General features: G+C 39.2%; 1 protein-coding gene across 1 annotated transcript in view; it reads right to left on the bottom strand.

Annotated features, from left to right (window-relative positions):
• ADAMTS3 (ADAM metallopeptidase with thrombospondin type 1 motif 3) overlaps positions 1-18,674 on the bottom strand; it is a 298,163-nt gene that overhangs the window by 253,736 nt on the left and 25,753 nt on the right. The gene's annotated exons all lie outside the window — the stretch shown is intronic.

Genomic DNA, 18,674 nt, shown 5'->3' with positions numbered 1-18,674 from the left:
CTGGAAGTATAATACTTGAAATGGAATGAATAAAGATGAATATTCATTGAGCTGCAATTGACTAGTAGCCATTTTGAATGAGAAAATCGTGTGGTTTACTACATTGGGAATTGCACGATCAAAAGGAATGGCATACATTCAGCATCCAAACAGAAATTGAAAATATATGTTGAAGTATGTGCTGTCTGTGATAGGAGTCTTTCTATCCGCATTCAAAGAAATCCAAAAAATACAACTGTTGTTCAAATTTATGCACAAGCCACAAAAGATAGTGATGAAGAAAATGAAAAATTCTACCAATGACTTCAGTCAGACATTGATCAAACATGCAAACATAGTGGATAATTGGAATGCATTTGTTGGAAACAAAGAGGAAGGGAAAGTAGCTGAAAAATATGATCTTCAAAGAAGTGAAGCTTGAGATCAATAGGCAGAATGTTGTAAGATTAATGACTTTTTTCACAGCAAGTTGTGTTCAAAATCAGAAACGGTGACCATACTATACATGTAGACATCTCCAGATGGAATACGCAGACATAAAGTTGACCATATCTGTGGGAAGAAATGATGGGGAAGTTCAATATCAGCAGCTAAACTAGGCCAGGGGCTGACTGTGAAACAGACTGTCAATTGCTCACAAGTAGGTTCAAGATAAAGCTGAGGAAAATTACAAGTTCACAATAGCCAAAATATGACCTGGCATCTATCCCACCTAAAATTCAGGAACATCTCATGTACAGATTTGATGCACTGAACACAAATGTCAAAAGACCTAATGAGCTGTGGGGCAACATCAAGAACATCATTCATGAACAAAGGAAAAGTTCATTAAAGCAGCAGTTCTCAACCTGTGGGTCAAGACTCCTTTCGGGGCCAAACGACCCTTTCAAGGGGTTGCCTGACTCATAACAGTAGCAAAATGACAGTTATGAAGTAGCAACAAAAGTAATTTTATGGTTGGGGGAGTCACCACAATATGAGGAACTGTGTGAAAGGGCCGCAGCATTAGGAAGGTGGAGAACCACTGCATTAAAAAGACAAAAAAGATCAGTGTTTATTTGGGAGGAGACTTTGCAGCTTGCTTTTAATTGTAGGGTAGCTAAGGTAAATGGGAGAAATGATGATGTCAAAAAGCTGAACAGAACATTTCAAAGGGCCACTGAAGAAGACAAAGTAAAATATTATAATGAAATATGCATAGCCCTAGAGTTATAAAACCAAAAAGGAAAAACATGTTCAACATACCTAAAACTGAAAGAATTTTAGAAAAATTCAAGACTTGCGTTGCAATATTGAGAGAGTTTATGGGCAAAATATTGAGACATGATGCAGGAAGCATCAAAGATTATGCAAAGAATACACAGTCACTATACAAAAAAAAGTTGATTCCACCATGCCAGGAGGTAACATGAACAAGAACCAATGGTGCTGAAGGAAGAAGTTCAAGCTGCACTGAAAGCATTAGCCAAACAGAAGGCTGCAGGAATTGATAGAATGTCGATTGAAATGGTTCAACAAGTTGACGAAGCATTAAAGGGACTAACTTGCCTAAACCAGGAAATTTGGAAGAGAGCCACATTACCAACTGATTAGGAGAAAGCCATCCTTGTACCCATTCCAAAGAAATGTGACTCAACAGAATGCTCATATTATAGAACATCATAATTGATATCACATGGAAGTAAAATTTTGCTGAAGATTATCCAACAATTCTTGCAACAGTACTTTGATAAGGAGCTGTCAACGGTTCAGGCCGGATTCACAAGACAACATGAAACAAGGGATGATCTCCGTGCCAACACTAGAGGGATCTTGGCTGAAAGTAGGAAACACCAGAAAAATGTTTACTTGTGTTTCATAGAGTAAGCAAAGTTATTCAACCTGTGTTGATCATAACAAGATATGGACAGCCTTGAGAAGCATAGGAAATCCAGAACATTTCACTGGGCTCATGCAGAACTTGTACATGGATCAAGAAGCAGTGGTGAAAACTGAACAAGGGAATACCTCATTGGTTACATTCAGGAAAAGTATGAATCAGGGCTGAACCTTTTCAGTATATTTATTCAATTTGTATGTCGATCAAATAATCAAACAAGCTGGATTATATGAAGAAGAATGTGGCATCAGAATTGGAGGAAGGCATATCAACAGCCTGCAATATGCAGATGATACAAACTTGTTTACTGAAAAAAAGGAGGACTGACAACTCAATGTATAGAAAATAAAAATCATCACAACTGGGCCACTAGGCAACATCATGATCAACTGAGAAAGGATTAAAGTTGTCAAGAATTTATACTTTCTTGGATCCACAATCAATTCTCATGGAAGCAGAGAGTAAAGAGATGGAACAACAAGTCGCATTGCATAAATCTACCAGACACAATCTCCTTAAAGTGTTGAAATGCAAGGATGTTACGCTGAGAACAAAGCCACAGGATTTTCAATTGCCTCGCATACATGTGAAAGTTCAGCAATGATGCATTTGAATTGTGGTGCTGGCAAAGAATATTGAGAGTATCATACACTGCCAAAAAAACAAACAAATCTGACTCGGAAGAAATATAGCTAGAATGCTCCTTAGAAACACGAGTGTTGAGAATTCATCTCGTGTACTTTGGATGTGTTCACAGGTGAGGTCAGTTTCTGGTAAAGAACCTCATTCTTTGTAAAGTGAAAGGGCAGTGCAAACAAAGGAAGGCGCACAACAAGATCAGCTGACAAGAATGGACTGAAATACATGAACAATTGTGAGGATGGTTCGAGACCAGGAGTTGTTTGGTTCTGTTGTACACAGGGTCACTATGAGTCAGAATCAACTGCATGGCACTCAACAATATTATATATTCTACAGAACAATTATATTTGGATGTGTTGTCAGGATACATGTGTGTATGTATATAGTGGTACATATGCATCAGTCTAGTTACTCTACAACATGTATACTACAATACACACACCATAGTATACACAATATATCCCTACTAAACACAGATACGTAAGCATCAGTGGATTTGCTTCTCTATAGAACACAGCCTAACACACAACACACACAGAATGCAGACATGTAGAGAACATTGATAAGAGGAGTACACATTTTTCAGGGAAAAGTTAATTAATTTTCAAATTCAAATTCCTTCAAGTCCGTTCCTATGTTTCCATGTTTAAATGCAACTTCCCAGGTTATCTGAAATAGTAAGACTACTCACTAGGAACCAAGAATAAAAGTACAGGTTAAAACGTGCTTTTATAACTGTAGTTAAAAGTAGCAGTTCTGTCACTGGATTGTACATGTAGACAATGGTGAGTTGACCGACAGTCTGTGCTTTTCCACAAACGAGGAAAAGAAGAGCACAGGTCCTAAAGGGAAATGCCTGCATCTTCAGTACCGTAGGAGGGAACACTCACCCCTCTGGCGTCCTTAATCAAAAGTGGAAATTACTGACAGGAATAAGAGAATTCCTATTAAGGTTAGTACCTGGCCCAAGGCAGTCACTGTTCAACAAAATTTTTAACAGTTTTATTGACACATAATTTACAAATTATACAATTCAATAGTTCAACCATATCAAGGGGAATTGTACAATCATTACCACATCAATTTTAGAACATCCTCCCACCAATGGTTAAATCGCCTTTAAAACGAGTTTTGTGATCACGGTCAGTTCTAGTGCTCCCTCCCCACCTCCTGCCTTCATTTTTTTATTCCTAAAATTCTATTACCTTTGATATCACCAACCCCAACCCTACATCCCCTACCAGCCCTCGTATCAGTTCTTCTCACTATGCATCCACTCCTCCTGTGCTTCACAAACTGGGAAACTCAACAGAAACAATCAAAAACAAAATTGAAATAAGGTGGGAAGGGTAATATAAAGACAAAAATACAAATAATGGCAACAATAACGAATACAACTTTCTTCCAGTTCCTAAATGCTTCCTCCCCACCCACCCCACCCACCCCAACTATTATGATCTGAATTCTACCTTGCAAGTCTGGATAGAACAGAGGATGTACACTGGTGCAGATAGGAGCTGGAGGCACAGGGAATCCAGGGCAGATGATCCCTTCAGGACCAGTGATGTGATTGGTGATACTGGGAGTGTAGAAGGAGGGTGGGTTGGAAAGAGAGAACCAACCAATTACAAGGATCTACATGTGACCTCCTCCCTGCGGATGGACAACAGAAAAGTGGGTGAAGGGAGATGTTGGACAAGGCAAGATATGACAAAATAATAATCTATAAATTATCAAGGGTTCATGAGGGAGGGGGCAGCGGGGAGGGAGAAGAAAATGAGGACCTGATGCCAGGGGCTTTGCTGGAGAGCAAATGCTTTGAGAATGATGAGGGCAATGAATGTACAAATGTGCTTTACACAATTGATGTATGTATGGATTGTGATGAGTTGTATGAGTCCCTATTAAAATGATTAAAAAATGAAAATAATGAGTAAGAAAGAAAAGACTTCCATCAACATTCAAAAATCCAGGGAAGAAATTTGTCATGGAACAAGTAAGAGATACTTGCACCTAGAACAGATTCAGGTCAGGTCTATAGGGAGAGGTAAATTGGCCAAGTACCCAGTTCAATCCAGCACAATCGAGATTACAATGGTTTCTGCCTGATAGTAAGGCTGTTCAAGACTCTTGCCTGTGACCAGAGTGGATCTGCCAGAGGCTTTGTCTGACTAGATACTCGGCAGTTGAGTTTGGGGCTCCCACTGACCTCCATAGGCTCCTACAAATTGGGTATTTATAGTTATAGCTCTGATACTTTTCCCTTCACCATATTTGAATTTTGTAATTGTCATATTTAAACCACACAAGCTGGTGTGCTTCCTCCATGTAGACTTAATTGACTCTTCACTTAGATGGCTGCTTGTCTGAATACAAGCCTTTAAGACCCCAGGCACCAAATGGGTTGCCAGCCAGGCACCATCTACTTTCTTCGCCACACTTTGCTGTAGCACCCTTATCTTCAGTGATCATTTCGTGAAGGTGAGTATTGATCAGGGCCATGCTATCAGAAAAAACTGTTCTTGAATCGGGGCTAGAGTTAAGTAGGAACCCAGACTCCATCTGCTTGTCCATGGGATTTGTACATCTCAGGTTTTGCTCTGGTCGTCATAATGTGACAAAATCACAACCCTATGAGACCAACTGCATCAGTACGCAGCCATAAGGCAACCAGCAACCAAACAGGACACGCGCGCGCACGCACACACACACACACACACACAAATAAAAAAGAAAGAAGAAAATCAGTAAAACAAAAAAAGGCAAGCTACAAGTGGGGAAGCAAACCCCCCACAAAGAAAGAAGGCCAGCATTGTCAATCACCCTCTACAAATTTTTATCTAGCAACAGCATCATAATAAAACATTCATGGTAGCTCAAAAGGACCACTGCAGTAAATGAGCTTTCTTCCAGACAGCAAAGTTTATCTTGGCCAATCTTAAAATTATGATCCTGTGGTCTATTTGTCCTCTAAATTCCTAAAACAGGCTTCAAAATATTTCTTATCTACAGAACACTTATTCATCCTTAAAAACTTACCGTATATACTCAAGTATAAGCTGACTCGCGTATCAGCCAAGGCACCTAATTTTACCACAGGAACGGCATTAAAAACATGCTGAAAACTTGGCTTATACAGCAGTATATACGGCAGCTCCAATACTGTCTCCTGGGGAAGGCTTCGTTCACCGATCTCCTAGGCTAGATGACCTTGCTCTGTGCTTTTGTATTTCATACCACAGAATTCATGATCTTGAAAGCATTTTCCAGTTTTTCATTTTATTCTCAGTTGTGTGACATAAAAAAATTAGGACAGGGACAGATAGTACGCCTGATGTTGCTCACTGTCTAACTCCTGCCACTGAAATTTCCTGCCACCAGAAGTCCTTGGCATACTATACATTCTTATGGGATGAATGAATGACTCAGCTGGCTTCTCTCCTCATGTCAGTTTATTGAGGCAAATCCTAATGGGAATATGAAGAATCCTAGGAGGCACAAAGATTAGAAAACTAGGACCGGGCTAAAAGAAGCCAAACCATCCAAAGAACGGACAGGTGTGACTTTCCCTACTTGGTCCGGGCACCTTCCTCAGGTTGCACGGAGCTCAGGAGAACCCACAGAGAGAAATAAAGGCCTACAGGGCAGATGGCTGGCAGCAGAGGAGCAGGAAGCAAAGGGGTCTGCAGGAGAAGTAGTAAGAGCAGGAGCTAGGGCGCTACTGTAGGCAGTAAGGTACCTGGGCTTTTTAGTTAGAGGCACATACATGACAAAAGTGGTCCCCAATCTTTGGAGGTTATGGTTTGACAACATCCCCCCACCCCTCCCCGTAACCCTGCCCCTCCCTGGCCCTAAAGAAGCAAGCACACAAGAGGAAATCCTGCATGTTGTTGTCATAGAAGCCTGAATTATTAAGTCTGTATATGAGCATATTTTATTGTACTCCAAGGAATTAGTTAAAAGTAAAAGCTCTTTATAATATCTTACTAAATATTATCTTTTTAAAGTTTTGTTTTTTTTATACCACGTGTTGCTATAGTATTTAGTTTTGATTTTGTTACATAATAGAAATAAATTCATTTGAGACACGCTAATCCTCTACTAGTGTTTTATTAATTATGCAAAGGCATTGCACACTGTGTGGATCATAACAAACTATAGAAACCATTGAGGATTCCTCAACACTTCATTGTGCTCATACAAAACCTGTACACAGACAAAGAAACAGTTAAATGATCAGAACAATGGAATAATTGCATAGTTTAGTAACAGAAATGGTGTGCTTCAGAGTTTGATCCTGTCACCATAATTGGTCTATTCATAAGCTTAGCAGATAACCAGAGAAACTAGGCTCCATGAAGAAAGCAGCATCAGGATTGGAGAAAAGCTTATTCATAACCTGTGATATGCAAGCAGTACAACCTTGCCTGCAGAAAATGAGGAGACTTGAACCACTTGCTGATGAAGATCAAGAACTGCATCCTTCAGTAGGGATTAAAACTTAATGTAAAGAAAACCCAAACCCTCAGTCAATAGCAACATCATGATAAACTGAGAAAAGGCTGAGGGTAGCAAGGATTTCATTTTGCTTGGATCCACAGTCAATGCTCATGGAAGCAGCAGTGAAAAAAAATCAAACTGTGTATGGCATTAGGCAATCTGCTGCACTAGAACTTTTAAATAGTGTTGATGAGCAAGGACGTGAATTTGAGGGTTAAGGTGTGTCTGATCCAAGCCATGACATTTTTAACTGCCTCGTGTATGTGAAAGTTGGGCAATGAATAAGGAAGACAGGGGAAGAACTAAAGTTAAATTATGTTGCTGGCAAAGAATACTGAAATACCATAGCCTGCCAGAAGAACAAATGAATTTGTCTGAGAGGAAGTACAGCTACAATGTTCCTTAGAAAAAGAATGACGAGACCTCATCTCATGTACTTTGGAGAGACCAGTTCCTGAAAAAGGACATGTTTGGTAAAGTAGAAGGTCAGTGAAAAAGAGAAAAACTGTCAAGGGGATAGAGTGACACATGACTACCACAATGGGCTCACACACAATACTGATTGTGAACATGGCACCGGGCCGGGCAGTGTTGTTTTCTGCTGAGAGTAATGCACAGCTAACAACCTAAAACATTACTACCGGCAAAAATCGCAAGTGTAAGTTTGCATCAAGATGATGATCTTCCTTCAAGTGCAGAAGGATCTCACAACATTAAAACTCCATCAGGAAGATGGAGTTGATTTGCATAAAATCTTAGGAACCTTAAACTTTGAATTCATTACACTCCTTTTCATTTTGTGAATGCTATATATCTGTCCTTTCATTGAGGCAAATCCAACTCATGGCAACTTTAAGTACCACAGAACGTAACACTGCCTGGTCCTGAATTATCCTCATGATCACCAGCATCTGCCAATACATCTCACCAAGGGGATTCCTTGCTCCAAGTGACGCATTCCCCAGAGATTGATCATCCCTACAAGCATATCTGTCCAGGAAGTCAAAAGCCCTCTCTTGTGATCTACAGGTTTTCCAAAAGGTGATCACAGGTCTTTCTTCCTAATCTGTTTTCATCTGAAGGCTTCGCTGAAACTAGTGCACTATGGGTGGATCCTGATGGTATCTGAAATATTAGGGATATACCTTCCATCATCACAATAGCACACAATCCACCAAAGTGAGAGAAAATCACAGACAGGTAATAGTTTGTAAAAATATCACACAAAGAAAACTAAAAACATTTGAAGACTTATAATTTCCCATCTCAAAAGAGGTATACTGGCATAAAATAGCTCACCCCAAAAAATGTTCTACATACTGTGTTGTTGAGTAGAAATTGAGGTCTTAAAAGACTTGTGAACAGCCATGTAAGGAAGGATTTCTCTTTCCCAGTGTGGGGAAAAGGGAGAATAATGAGACACAGAAGATATGTGGAAACAATTAGTGCAATGCACTGATGGAGCACACAAGTAGATGGTAGGTACTTGGCTATCTCAACCAACTGCTCTGAAGGATGACATGAGGAGATTCTGGATAGAGTTGGAGCATGCTGTGGATCAAACCTAAAATCATACAAGAGAACAGGCTTACTGATTAGCTAGAAGCTGGTGAAACTATGGCCTTGGAAACCCCTCAGGTCTGAAATGAATTCATACCTGCATTAGCAAAATCAACCACTTAAGATCAAAGGAAAGCATTTACTGTATATACTTGTGTATAAGCCGGGTTTTTCAGCACATTTGTTATGCAGTTAGTGTGATAAAATTAGGTGCCTTGGCTGATATTCGGGTCAGCTTATATTAGAATATAAATGGTACTCAAGGAAAAAGCACAGGGAGTTAGGAAAGGAAGAGGAATGGAAACAGGAAACACAAGGAGCAAATTTAATAAGCAGGATTATATTTAGGAGATTGCAATGGATAAGTTGAAACAAAACATATATAAGTTATGAGATGTAAAACTGATTACCTGCCCTGTAACCTCACCTAATTTATGTAAAATGTTTTAAGATGCGTAATAAGGGAAAGCAAATTGTGTTAATTGGGAACTCTAATCAAATATTTTCTGTGTTTTGGGGTTAAATAGAACAATTATTCACTGCTTAATAAACCAATACTGTTTCTTATGAAATATTTCAAAATATAAGAGTCAACAAAAGGAAAACCTCACTAATCAAATTCAAGCCTCTCATTTCTGTTTTGGGGAAATAACATGAAAAGAATTCCATTAAAACAGTCCAAATTTCAAAGCTTTCTCATGAGTCAATATGTCTCTAACTTTTTCCAAAGGCAGCATATTAAAAAAAGGTACTTTTCTAAGAATTTTAGACCAATGTTAGGGTCAAGGACCAACAGAGCCTAGAGTCTTCCCTCATCTTTACTTGCTAAACCTATATGTGGTACTACAGCTGAAGCCACAGCAAGCCCTAAGATACAGCTGACCAAAGAAAAGCAGAGACCTCAGGGTGACTGAATTCTATCAGGACCCACATCACTGTGCTTGGTCTGCTTTCTTATCCTGGCAGCCAGTTCATACCATCCTCAGAGCCAGCTATGCAAAAATGAAGAATTATAGGAAGCCAAGCAGGAAAGTATGAAATATTGGCACCCTCTAAGCAAGATCAAGTATCCTGTAAGCTCAAAGAAAGTATGACTCCAAGATTCCAATCACTATGTTGGAAGCATTTTGTTTCATAGATAAAGCTAAATAAAACTTTTCCCACTGTGTTTAGATTGCTAACATGGGCTGAATCTCACACTAAGTGGGGTTCTTCAATTTCTCTCTAGTTTTACTTTAAGACAGGATCCCACTATGTCCATACTATATCCCAGCATCCACTAATACAGTCCTCCAGGCCTATAAATAGCTTCCACTTTCAGGGATTTTACTAGACAAAAGCAGACCAGAAATTTCCCAAGTTTACCTTGAGATTGCAAAATTCTGTTCTATAACCAAATTTACCAACATCCCCAAAGTTTGTTTTAATAAAACCATACAATTGAAAAGATGCATCTTCAGTACCTTGAGCAATGCGCCACCTGTGCCACCTCTATTTCCACCCCTCTCAATTTCCTCCAATTTTCTCTGCACTGGGTTGCAATCCATACCGCAGGCTGCAATCCTTGATCTCCATCAGCAAATGCTTCAAGTCCTCCTCACTTTCAGCAAATGAGGTTGTGCAATCTGCATATTGCATGCTGCTAATAAGCCTTCCTTCAAACTTGATGTAGTATTCTTCTTCATATAGTCTAGCTTCTCAGATAATTTGTTCAGAATACATGTTAAATAAGTATGGTAAAAGAGTATAACCATTATCCACATCTTTCCTGATTTTAAAACATGCATTATTCTCCTTTGCTCTGTTGGAATAAGCACAATTAAGTGTTCTGGAATTGTCCGTCTTTGTAATATTAGCCATAGTTTGTTATGATCCATACAGTTGAAAGTCCTTGTGCAATCAAGTAAAACACACAACAAAACATCTTTTTGGTCTTCTCTACCTTGAACCAAGATCCACCTGACATCAGCAATGATCTCTCTCCTGCCGCATCCTCTTCTCAATGTGGCTTGGATTTCTGGCAGCTCCTGTTGATGTACCGCTAAAAGTATTTTTTAATTATCTTCAACAAACTTGTACTTGCATGTGATATGAATGATAAAATCTCAAGACTTAAACGTATATTGAAAATCTGTCTAACATAAACTTCCTTTGTCTTAAAATAAGCCCACAAGGAAATCACTGAGCTAAGTAACCCAGAAAAGCCAGTAATCAAAGCCGTAGCTCATCAGTTGAGCATCATCTGTTCTTGCGCTCCCAGTTTCAGCCAATGACAAACTAAAGAAATTAACAAAGTACTGTGGTTTCAAACAATCTTAAAAAGTACACTTCATTTATTTTCTTAGACATGACAAAAAGTCTACTAACCTAAAAATATTTTGGCAACCCATAGACAGAAGGAAATAGAAGGAATGCTCTATGTAGCCAAGAAATAAACATTCCATTGGGATTTTAAGCCACAAGTGTCTTCCCCTAAGAAGTACGTGACATGCCTCCCATTGCTGTTGTTCTTGACCAGTGGACTCCCACTTCATAGGTGCAGGCACAGGGCTAGAGCATATCAATACCCACTAGATCATTAGGAACACACTTGCATTTACACGTTAACTCATTAATCAAAACAAAGAGGGAGAAGGCACGCTACAACAGATAGCAGGACAGAAGAGGGTGCTGGACAGGCCCTCTGATCAGATTTGAACTTTATTTAGTTGAATGCTCTGAGTGTCTGGGATCTAGGGGTCTAAAGAAGTACAATTTACCCTAGATCAGATTTTGTCAGACACCAGTGACAAATCTTTGGTTGGAAGTCTCAATAATTCTTATTTATAGGAAGATTAAGAATAAAGCAGCCCCTCAGAAGTAATTGGCACCCCCAAAAGTCCATTTGCCATGCTGAGGGGGTTTGCCTGTTGCCACGATGGTATGCCACCAGCACGTCAAACACCAGCAGGGTCACCCGTGGTGAGAAAGGTTTAAGAGCGCCTCCAGACAATCAGGAAGATGCTGCAAAAACAGGCAATCTTCCCGTGTTTCGTGCAAAGCGTTGGCAAGAGTCAGAGCCTACACTTATCATTTATGTAAGTGATAATCCTGGGAAAGAACTGGAAGGGTCAAAGCATATAGACACACATATTGTTTTAGGCCACCCTAAGAAATATCTTCATTTTTTTGGTCAGGCGAATTTGATGCTGATTTTGCAAGCCTGAATATATAACTGAGTAATATTTTAGTTATTATGATGATCATTGGTGATCCTGACTATAGAACTGAATAAGACTTTAGTTATATGATGATCAGGTTTAGGTCCCATTCCAGATGACGGTTCTCCATTTGTTGTTCCCTCCTCTTCATTAATTCCTTTAGTGCAGTGCCTTTTAAGGAAGAATCCCAAACTGTCCTGAAGGCATTAGTAAAAACGAGGCTCCAGAAATCGACAGACTTCCAATTGAAGTAATTCAACAAACTGATAAAACACTATAAAGCTCACTCATCTATGCCTAGAAAATTTAAAAGGCAGCTGTCTGGCTAACCAATTGGGAGATGTCTATAACTGTGCCCATTCCATAGAAAAGTAACCCAACTGAATGTAGAAAATATGCAACACTATCTTTATTATATGCAAGTAAAACTTTGCTGAAGATTATTTTTTAAAATGTTGCAACGCTACATGAACAAGAGGCTGTCGGAAATCCAAGCTGGATTCAGAAGAGGATGTAGCATGGGGGATCTCGTAGCTGACATCAGGCGTACAGTACAATTAATCATGCTCTTAAGGAAGCTAAGCTGCACATAGACCAATAGGAGTCATTTGAACAGAAGAAAGGAATGCTTCCTGGCCCAGAATCAAGAAAGGTGTGTAACTGGGTTTGCCCCCTTACCAAACTTATTCAATCTGTAGTTGAACAAATAATCTAAGCTGAAGAATATGAAGAAGACGCCGCATCAGGATTATAGGAAAGCTCATAACAACCTGTTGTATGACACAATCTGGCTTGCTGTAAGCAAAATAGACTTGAAATGTTTGATGAAAATCAAAGACTATAACCTTCAGCATGGACTATAGCTCCACTGTGAAAAGAAAATCCTCACAACTGAACCAATAAGCAACATCAAAATAAATGAAGAAACGATTGAAGTTGTCAAGGATTTCAATTTTCTTGTGTCCACAAGCAGTGGTCATGGAAATAGGAGTCACGAAAGCAAACAACACACTGCACTGGGCAAACACATGGCATCTTCTACTTCACTTGGAGGACTAAAATGTGCCTGGCAGAAGTAATACTATTCCCAATTGCCTCATATGCATGTCAAAGCTGGACATTTAATAAAGAAAACCCCAGAAGAACCGATGCCTTTGAATTATGGGGTGAGTGAAGAATATTGAAAGTAACATGGACTTCTAGGAGAACAGACAAATTTGTGTTAGAAGAATTACAAGCCAGAATGCTCTTTGGTATCTAAGATCAAGAGACTTTGTCTAACATACTTTGGCTATGTTACCAGGAGAGACTAATCCCTGGAAAAGGACATCAACCTTAGTAAAAAAGAAAGGAAGAAGACCCTAGACTACGCGGACTAGCAGCACAGTGGGCTTAACATTAACAATTGTGAGAATGCCCAGGACTGGGTGGTAGTTTGATTGTTGTTGTACCCAGGATCAGAATAAGTGAGCGTACTGAAAAACAGAGTACCTGTCCTATAACCATTTCATATATTCACCTAGAATAGGTAAACTCTATCTGATCATTTCAGCCAAGTTTCTGATGGCCGTAGTGGGTAAAACCAGCTAAGTATCATGGTTTGCTTCTCAAACTCTTTGTGGTGAAGAAACAGCTTCTTTCTCCCCTACTGTTTCTTAGATTGCTATGTTTTATAAAATATAATAAGAAAATAAATTACAGAAATAAAAGACAGTAAACAAAATATCAGCCTCATTTGTTTTTCATAAGAGTTGGATTACATACAATGACTGTGTCTGATGGCTATAAACGTTTCTAAATTCTTAGTCCACTTGCCGTATTTAGCTTGTCATAAACCTGCGTCTGCTCTGAGTGGCATTGGTTTATACCATTCCATAAACACAAATTCATTCTGTCGGGGTATTTTGCCAATTTCAAGCTCACATGGCACCCTATAAAGTAGCATTAAGGAAAAAAGGGGTAAAGAATTTCACTAGGTAGAGACTCTTGCTGTAAACACTGCCACCTCATTGAACAATGACTACCTCCTACTGACTACCCTATGAGTAAGTGCTTCAAGGCACACAGAAATGTGATCACTGCATTCTCCTCTCTGTGCTTTACTCTCTTACACATATGGTACAACGTTAGGAAGTGCTGATAGTTCAAAACCACCCCGTAGTTCAGATGAGAAAATATCTGCTGCTCTGCTCCCATAAAGATTAAAGCACAGGAAATATTAGGAGGAAGTTCTACTCTGTCATACACATTTCACTCGGAGTCAGAATCAAACATCATTAAATACATAGGCAAAGGTAACTCAAAGTTACTATCACAAAAACATAAAAATCTTTCTTATATTAAAAAATATCAAAACAGTCTATTGTTTTTTGATATATCCTCCCTCTTTAAAGTGTTGAAAACCAAGGATTTTAGTTTGAGGACTAAGATGTCCCTGACCCAAGCCATGGTATGTGGAATCCCCTCACATTCATGTGAGAATTGAACATCGAGTAAGGAAGATCGAAGAAAAATCAATGCATTGAACTCTGATGTGGACAAAGATTACGGAAAGTACTATGGATTACCAAAAGAACAAACAAGTCTGTCTTGGAAGAAGTACAGCGAGAATTCTCCTTAGAGACAAGGATGGTCAGGCTTTGTCTTAGGTACATTGGACGTGGGATCAGCAGAGACCAGTCCTTGGAGAAAGACAGCATGCTTCATAGAGGGCAGGGGCAGAGAAGAAGAGGACGGTTCTTGACCATCTGGATTGACACTGTGGCTCAAACATCAGAACACTTGTGCGGGTGGCATTCGCCTGCCTGACAGTGTTTAGTTCTGATGCACACAGGGCCGCTGTGGATCACAACTGAGCCAACAGCACCCAGGAGCAGCACCATGTGTGTGCGCTTTCAAAGTCAGTCTTCCACTTTTCTAATCTCTTCTGAATAACTCTATGCCCTTCCATTTATACCGTATCAAAATGGCAATTTTGACACCCCTGAACAACTTAAATTGTGTTCTATTTCAATATTCAGTTTGGCAAACAAACAAAAAGTGTAGAGGGGAAAAAATCAAGGCTATCGTGTGAGAGGGTCCAGTGAAATCATGATAGGACAGCCCTTCTCTCCTCACAGAATTAGCAGGTACATGCAGGGCACGATGAGAGAAAAGTACTTAGTACCGCTTTCCCGGCCTTTTAATCATCAATGCGATCTTCAATTTTCTGAAAATTCTTCCTAATAAGCCCTATGATTTTCTTATGTCCTTCAAGAAAATGAATCAAGATTACCTTGCTGGCATCCCAACAACGAGTCGCCATAGCCTACTGAGCTGACCTCTGTATTACACCTTCATTCTAAAGCATCTCACTTGTGTAGGGCTGAGGTGTGCGGTCACCATGAATCAGAAGCCAGTCGATGGCAGTGAGTTTGGAGTTTGGGACGATTCACAGTGTCCGAGCCCTCAAAGCGCAGAGAGGCAGCTCTACTCTGTCCCATGGCATCATCATGAGCCGGAGTTGACGCAGTGGCAGGACGGTTATTGTTCACAGCAGGAGTCCTGACTCCATTTTGAGTCTTGAAGTGAGTTCAGATTCCATCTGAGTTCCTACAGACTGTGTACCAGCAATGTGGTATCTCTGCTGTCCGGCAGAGTGCCTTTTAGAGTAGATTACAACTCTTGGGCCAGGCTACGGAGGGGCAGTCTTGCTCTTGGGAAACCGTCCTGGGCAAATGTCCTTAATAATTTACAGATGATAGCCCATGCCATCCACAAAGAAGGGCACTAGTAACTATGGCTCAGGGCCCCATGGTTATGAGTTATATACCTCAACTACCCTGTAGCCAGTGGTCAAAGCCAAGCACCAATCCTGTAAACACTTCTAATCTGCAACTGTGTGCATATCACAGTCATGATCCTCTCCCCATATCTGTAGTCCTTCCTTCAGCAATAATGAGTTAATCTATCATCAGTCATATGTATATATAAATATATGTGTATGTATAGGTGATACATATGTATTTATATAGATATGTATAAATAGACTCACCTCAAGAGAATGACTCACACAGCTGTAGAAGTGGGTAAGTCTAGTCCAATTCAAATCTGTGAGTCAAAGGTAAGCTGGAGGTTTTTCTTGATTCTAGTAGTTGATGAACCAGGGCACAGGAAGGTGGAACAGGAAGTCCACAGTTGGTGGATACAGGGGCAGGTGACTCCAAGGTCAGTAGACCAAGCAGCAGGCAATATGGAGGACTACTGCCTCAAGTTCAAAGAACCAGAGATGGATGAACCAGATATAGGATGCAGGCCAGCAAGAAGTAGGACGTTCTCCAGTGTCTATTCATATATGAAGTAGGACACTATGCCCCCTGCCAGCCGCACCCCTTCCTCTGCCCCAAGGCTATGATCTGAGTAAGGGGTTGTACACCACCCTAACCTTTCCAAAATTGCTTGGGTGCTCACAGAAGATCCTAGAAATGTTTATATTATGTTAGGTTACATCAAAGGGAGACCTCAACTGACAAACTACTGAGAATCTTGATCCAGTGAAGTTGGCACAAAGCCTATCACACCAAAGATCATCTTTGTCATAAAAAAACAACTCACTAGCATCAAGTCAATGTTGACTCATAATGAACTCCTGTGGGTTTCTGAGACTGTAACTGTTTACAGGAGTAGAAAACCTAATTCTTCTCCAGTAGAGCAGCTGTTGGTTTCGAACTGCCGACCATGCAGATCACAACCAAACTCATAAGCACTACACTACCAGGGCTCCTTTGTCCTATAAAAGTGGATCTATTTTAATAAGGAAGTCTCTATTAAACATGTTTAAATTTGGGGTCTTGCCTTGAATTTAATCCTAAAGAGACTACGGCAAATATATTAGTGTGAAAATAACGTCTATAGCTATCCACTGATGTCAATGGCATTTAAATATGTTTGTAATAGTCTTTATATGCATGGACTGGAATATTAGCAGCAATACTTCCTGAGTTACCTTTTTACATACTTAACTTAATAACAGTGGCTAACTGATGTATCTCCTGTCTTCCGTAATTCATACTCTCATACAAGTAATGACACTTAAATTTTAACATTTGAGCTCCCTCGTATCATTGATTTCCATGAGGATAAAAATCTCATTTATTTTTTTCATCATTTTACATTGCTTTCAATTGTGTTCGGCCCATAATAGGATTCTTATAAATATATATATTTAAGTTGGGGGGCTGGGGGAAGTAGACATAGACAAACATACACCAGATTCAACAATTTCTGCATGTACAATTCAGTGACGTTGACTACACTCTTTACATTTTAATACCATTCTCACTATCCTGTTCTAAATTACTGTAACACTGTTATTTGAAACTCACTGTTCCCAGGTTCCCACATAACTTTTCACATGTCATTGTCAATTTGAACTCATATAGATAGTTATGGAAAGAACCAATGCTAAAAGCAGACATACCTTACTAAGCAATTACAATATGCCACTTTCGGTTTGAAAGGAGATTCCAGGAGTCAGCTTTGCTTTAGGGTTTAAGTTTAAAGATGACCCCAGAGCAATAGTTTTGAGAACTCATCCACCCTCAGTGATTGTAGAAAGTCTTCTCTCAATTGACAATTTGATATCCTGGTCTGTATCCCACCCCTAACTTCTGTTCTTAATCAAATTCCTCTACAAAATTTTTGTTCAAAATGCTCAATCAGGACAGAAAAGCACTTACAAGTTTTGCAAATATTTTAAGTAAATAAATAATGAAGCTAAGAATGGAGTAAATTAATACTTAACATGAATAAGTTAATTATATACATCTATATGTGTTTATATACAGATATGACATAGACATAGGTATACCAATAATCACACCTTAAAATAAGAAATTAGGTAATCCTAAAATTTAATACCAATTCACATTTAATACTTATTTCACACACACCCTTTTTTATTACAGGCTCATACAACTCTTATCACAATCCATACATACATCAATTGTATAAAGCACATCTATACATTCATTGCCCTCATCATTCTCAAAACATTTGCTCTCTACTTAAGCCCCTGGCATCAGGTCCTCATTTTTACCTCTCCCTCCAAGTTTCCCCCTCCCTCAGGAGCCCTTGAAAATTTATAAATTATTATTTTGTCATATCTTGCACTGTCCGGCATCTCCCTTCACCCACATTTCTGTGTCCAAGATAACAATATATATAATAAGAAAAACACAGATTGGCAAATCAGGTTTATAAATAATCCCTTTAAAGTAGTTTATTTTTATACTGATTTTCAAATTGTAGCTTAAAACACACAGGATGATACAAAATAAGTGAAAACAAAACACAAAAAAGCTGCGAACTATTTTTTTTATTCTAAATCAATTTATCTTCAAAATATTTACTCATAAGCATTTTATTTTATATCTTAGTAACACTAAATCAAGGATCCCTGACAATAGTCAAAAGTAAGTTATTCTTTCTGGAAAGTGCAATTTTAAAAAAATGTTATGACTTATTTAATTCAGATAAATTCAAATTTTACATAAAATGAGAAGACTTTAGAGACTTCTTACATCTTGAAACTGCAGAATACAGTTCAACACTGTAATGAGGGTATGAATCCCAAATTAAAGCAGACCACGTTGGTCCTGCTTTAGGTATGCTATGTCAATACTGGTTTTAAGAAGCACACAGAGGTTTCAGTGGCAGGATGTGAACATAAAAATAAAGTCCGACACATAACCCACCAGCCAGCACTTAGTGAAACATATGGCATCATAATTGTATTGGGCAGGCAGTGCTTTGGCATAAAGTCGACAATAGCAAACTCGTCAAGACACTACTGGAAAAGCAGTCAAAGAATAACTGCAAGCAGAAATTGGCGGAATCGTTTCTGAACTCACAGT

This window comes from Tenrec ecaudatus, chromosome 3 (genome assembly GCF_050624435.1).
Source record: "Tenrec ecaudatus isolate mTenEca1 chromosome 3, mTenEca1.hap1, whole genome shotgun sequence".
NCBI lineage: Eukaryota > Metazoa > Chordata > Mammalia > Afrosoricida > Tenrecidae > Tenrec > Tenrec ecaudatus.
Note: the sequence above shows the minus strand (reverse complement) of the source record. Positions and strands in the feature narration are given on the sequence as shown.